This window comes from Panulirus ornatus, chromosome 23, assembly GCF_036320965.1.
Source record: "Panulirus ornatus isolate Po-2019 chromosome 23, ASM3632096v1, whole genome shotgun sequence".
In the NCBI taxonomy this organism is placed as follows: Eukaryota; Metazoa; Arthropoda; class Malacostraca; order Decapoda; family Palinuridae; genus Panulirus; species Panulirus ornatus.
In genome coordinates this window covers 20,666,529-20,671,783 of record NC_092246.1, presented here as the reverse complement: position 1 = coordinate 20,671,783, position 5,255 = coordinate 20,666,529, and positions in this window count along the sequence as shown.

The following is a 5,255-nucleotide window of genomic DNA, read 5'->3' as shown; positions in this document are numbered from 1 at the left end:
TCCCGTGACGGAGATGACAATTACAGCTGGAGAGAGAGAGAGAGAGAGAGAGAGAGAGAGAGAGAGAGAGAGAGAGAGAGAGAGAGAGAGAGAGAGACTTGGTAGGGAGAGAAAGGCCGGCGCGGGGGGGTTGGGAGGACCCCCCCCCCCCCACAACTCCATAATATGCAGATGGGCGGCCGCGGGTGGCCACTTACCCCGGTGTCCGGACCACACATGAAAATATTACACCTGCCGTCCACCCTGATCGTAAACCAGGTCTGGAGGGGGGGCGGGGGGGCCCATCCCCTACTCCCAGGGGGGAGGGGGGAGGGGTGGGGGTGGGGGGTAGAGGAGTTGGAGGAAGGGGGACCTCCCCCCCCCCTCCCAAGCGACGTCCGTCCATCCGACTCGAGAATCGCATGACTTAATATACACTCGTTACTGTGGGTTACGGCCGGGTAACAGGCGCTATATGCTGCCTCCGTCTTAAAGCACGAGGGGGAGGGGGAGAGAGAGGGGGGGGTGGTGTGTCGCTCCTCCACCCCCCCCTCTCTCTCTCTCTCTCTCACCGCTCGGTGTTCTTCATGTAAATGTTCTCTCTCTCTCTCTCTCTCTCTCTCTCTCTCTCTCTCTCTCTCTCTCTCTCTCTCTCTCTCTCTCTCTCTCTCGTAACCTTTTCTTCTTTTTTTTTCATGTTCTACAAGACGTTGCTCACCTTTATTGTCTACGGGGGTAAAGTTAGCCACTGGTCCCAGCCAATCTAAGTATCAAATTATATTTTTTGTGAAAATAAAGGCAGGGTGTTGTTTTTGGAGCCTGCTGAAGGGGAGTAGGGTATACGAATCTACAACTCTCTTGGGGAAACACAAGAAGGATTCACGTCTCTATGGACGGATCAGAAAACATCTGCAAGATATAACCTTCAGCCAGCTGAGGTCAACCAGGAACAAGAAAATAATAAGGACAATTAACCTTTTTGTCTTCCTTTTATTTCTGGCACATACGGTCACCTAAGCGCGCCCCACGGCCACGGGATACGTACGTGTGCAAAATAACTTCCCCGACCTCAAAAGCGGCCAAAAAAAAAAAAAAATAAAGAGGAATAAAGACGGTCTAATTCTCCAACAGCTCCATATATGATACGACCACTGTGGACACGAGCAAGCATGGCGAACGCTGGACCTGAAATAAGTTTAATTTACCGAACTCTTTAAGCTAAGCGTGTGTGTGTGTGTGTGTGTGTGTGTGTGTGTGTGTGTGCGTGTGTGTGTGTGTAGGAATATGTAAGCAAACTACACACACAGGTCTCCCATCCCTCTCGGTTGAGCTACGTAAGCGACAATACTCCACATCAGGCAATGTATCATTCTCTTCCCGTGATAAGAGGAACGAAGCCCTTCCTTGTGAAGTAATTTGGCAAAGTATACCCATCTAACTTTCACCGTTTTCTTCCGTTTTCTTTTTATTTTTTCCCTCCTCCACTGTCAAGAGATTGTATTATAGTGGGGATGGCCCAAGTGGTATCATGCCGGGGGAAAACATAAGCCTCTACTCGCCGTTGTAAAGAGGTTGTACATCGACCGTAGATGATCTCGCTATTATATAGCATTCTAATCCACCAAGCTACCAAAGACGACTCCCCAGGCTGTGTAAACAAATCACACAGTGTGCCTCTTAAACGACTTCAACCTAATTAACTTTAGAAAAGACAAGGTTAAGAGGCGGTATAAAACAAGCATTCAAAAAATTTACAGACTTTTCAAAGACTTTGGTCATCTTGATCCATGGAGTTACTTAAAGACTGGATTCGTCTTATTCCACTCGTAGTAATGCATACAAACTCGTGGACCAACGATTTACCTCGAACTAGGCGATGCACTTTTATCTTCCCCAGGCTCGTTAACATACGGAACGATCAGCCAATTCGAGCGGTTGAAAACACCAGTACTGTACATACGTTTGGGAACTGACTTGATCAATGTTGAGCTTCGAATCCACGACTTACATCTTTTGCGTCTTTCTAGTTTCACTGACAATATGGAGGGCATTATTCTCTCTGAGTTACCGGCATACCTTTTAACTTTCTGACGTCTTCCTCTACCACAAACAGCCTCGAAAGGACCCAATGGTCTGTTGCCACGTGGGTTCGAATCTTGGTTGTGAGAGTTCGTCCCACAGGCAACCCAGCTGTTCATTCTTCCCGTGTTCGTTATTCGTTCTTCCCCACGTCTTCGTTATTCATTCTTCCTTCAATAGCCACCACTGGTTCCCTTCTTTTCTTCTCGCTGGGCCACATAATGCCCTGTCTCTCCCCCACCCAGGACCCCGGTCATCGCCGGAGCTCTATCACAACTTTATCCTATAATTTCGTTTTATCCTCGACCGTAAGTCTCGCCAAAGGGCGCCAGTATTTGCATCCGGATCGCTTCATCAGCATAAGTCGAGGGGGAGGAGGAGGAGGACAGGACAGGTGGTGGTAGGAGGAGGAGGAGGAGGAGGGGCCTTGTAGGTAGGGAGGTCGGTCTTCGTGAGGAAGGACCGCTGTGGTGCCCTGGGCGCCGCCGGCCATCAAGCAAGTTACCTCCCACCACCCCCACCACCACCAAGTGTTGTGCACCACCCCCCACCCCCCCTTCCTTCCTCAGGGCTGATCGTCTCAATATCCGACGACGATACGCTGATAGAAGTGAGGTTATTGGGTTAAATCATGCATGTTGATGTGACGGCTCCGACGTGGGCCAGGAAGGGGGTGGTGGTGGCGTTACCCCCCCCCCCTCAAACAGGAGGGGGGGGGTAAGAGAGATGGACGAGGATCCTGCCTGTTCCGCGAGCTGGGCTGGTCCTTTAAGCCATCACCCCCCCGTAGGGTCTCCCCCGGCCCGGAGGTCCCTGTGTCCCGGAGAGCCCGGCCCTGGTAGTGATAGCCCGGAGATGATAGAGACACCGACAGAAATAATTCACATTTAGTAAGATGCCGTCTCGTCAGAGCGAGGCAGGGGGAAGGTTTTACGGCAGACGGGGGCGCGGGCGGGGGTGAGGGGCGTAATACTACATCAAGAGGAAGGAGGAGGAGGAGGAGGAAGAGTGAGGGAGGGGAACCACAAACATTAATAGCCACGGGAGTGTACGTACACCTACCAGACACCGGGGACTTGGGAGGCAACTCATGCTAATGTCCTCAGAGGCCCTTCTCGCTCGTGCGCGGGCGGCGGGCGCGGGCGGCGGGTGCGGGCGGGCGCGGGCGGGCTTCCCCCGGATCGTCAGCTGGACATGAGTAATCCGTGATAGCCCTCGACTGTTGGGTGGAGAGGGGAGGAGACGAGACTCTTGGCCGCCGTTCCGAGAATCCGGCAATACGAGGCCATGACCCGGGGGTACTGCGTGGTGGGGACACGCCAAGTGCCGACGTTAAAAGCACACACCAGCCCACACCACTTGCCTTCTGCATCCGACGGTTGTGCCCCTCCTGAAGAAGGAGTGAGTAGTACCAACACGCGTCTCTCTGGCGTGTCCTCACCACACTACGGGAGGAGGGTCTGTCATCATGTCTGCGTCTCATGACACTGGGAGGGAGGGAGTAAAGCCTTATTTTCTTGAACATGACGGTACGACCCTTCAACAAGACGATGCGACCCTTTAGCAAGACGGTACGACCCTTGAGCACGACAGTACGACCCTTGAACAAGACGGTGCGACCCTTGAGCATGACGGTACGACCCTTGAGCACGACGGTACGACCCTTGAGCAAGACGGTGCGACCCTTGAGCACGACGGTACGACCCTTGAACAAGAAGGTGCGACCCTTGAGCACGACGGTACGACCCTTGAGCAAGACGGTGCGACCCTTGAGCACGACGGTACGACCCTTGAGCAAGACGGTGCGACCCTTGAGCACGACGGTACGACCCTTGAGCAAGACGGTGCGACCCTTGAGCACGACGGTGCAACCCTTGAGCATGACGGTACGACCCTTGAGCACGACAGTGCGACCCTTGAACATGACGGTGTGACCCTTGAACATGACGGTGTGACCCTTGAGCACGACGGTACGACCCTTGAGAACGACGGTGCGACCCTTGAACAAGACGGTGCAACCCTTGAGCACGACGGTACGACCCTTGAACAAGACGGTGCGACCCTGAGGTATGACGGCCTGGCCATTGTACCTACCGTCGTGCTCACGGGATCGCACCGTCAAGCTTAATCAAGGAGCTCAGCTCGGACCCGAACGGTCAGCTGAACTCAGCTTAAGTTAAGCTCGCCTACCAAATGGTCACAGAGCGTCTCGGGGGTCCAAAGACGTCCTGCGTCGCCACGAGCAACAGTTAAACACATAACGTAAAGGGGAATTGATCCCACACCGGCCGCTAGCCTCTCAGCGAGTCGAATCGTCAACCACATCCTTGTCCCCACAGCGAACCGGCCAAGCCCCGTACGTAAACACACCAACACCACAGTACCGGACACGTACGATGGAAATCCGCTTTCTTTAGTTGCAAACTTCTCAATCACAAATCCATCAGGACTGTACGCACTGATAATGCTCTAGTTTCCATGGGAAGTTAGAACTATATATATATATGTATGTATGTATGACTCATGGTGAGGTGCCTGAGGATTGGCGGAATGCGTGCATAGTGCCATTGTACAAAGGCAAAGGGGATAAGAGTGAGTGCTCAAATTACAGAGGTATAAGTTTGTTGAGTATTCCTGGTAAATTATATGGGAGGGTATTGATTGAGAGGGTGAAGGCATGTACAGAGCATCAGATTGGGGAAGAGCAGTGCGGTTTCAGAAGTGGTAGAGGATGTGTGGATCAGGTGTTTGCTTTGAAGAATGTATGTGAGAAATACTTAGAAAAGCAAATGGATTTGTATGTAGCATTTATGGATCTGGAGAAGGCATATGATAGAGTTGATAGAGATGCTCTGTGGAAGATATTAAGAATATATGGTGTGGGAGGCAAGTTGTTAGAAGCAGTGAAAAGTTTTTATCGAGGATGTAAGGCATGTGTACGTGTAGGAAGAGAGGAAAGTGATTGGTTCTCAGTGAATGTAGGTTTGCGGCAGGGGTGTGTGATGTCTCCATGGTTGTTTAATTTGTTTATGGATGGGGTTGTTAGGGAGGTAAATGCAAGAGTCCTGGAAAGAGGGGCAAGTATGAAGTCTGTTGGGGATGAGAGAGCTTGGGAAGTGAGTCAGTTGTTGTTCGCTGATGATACAGCGCTGTTGGCTGATTCATGTGAGAAACTGCAGAAGCTGGTGACTGAGTTT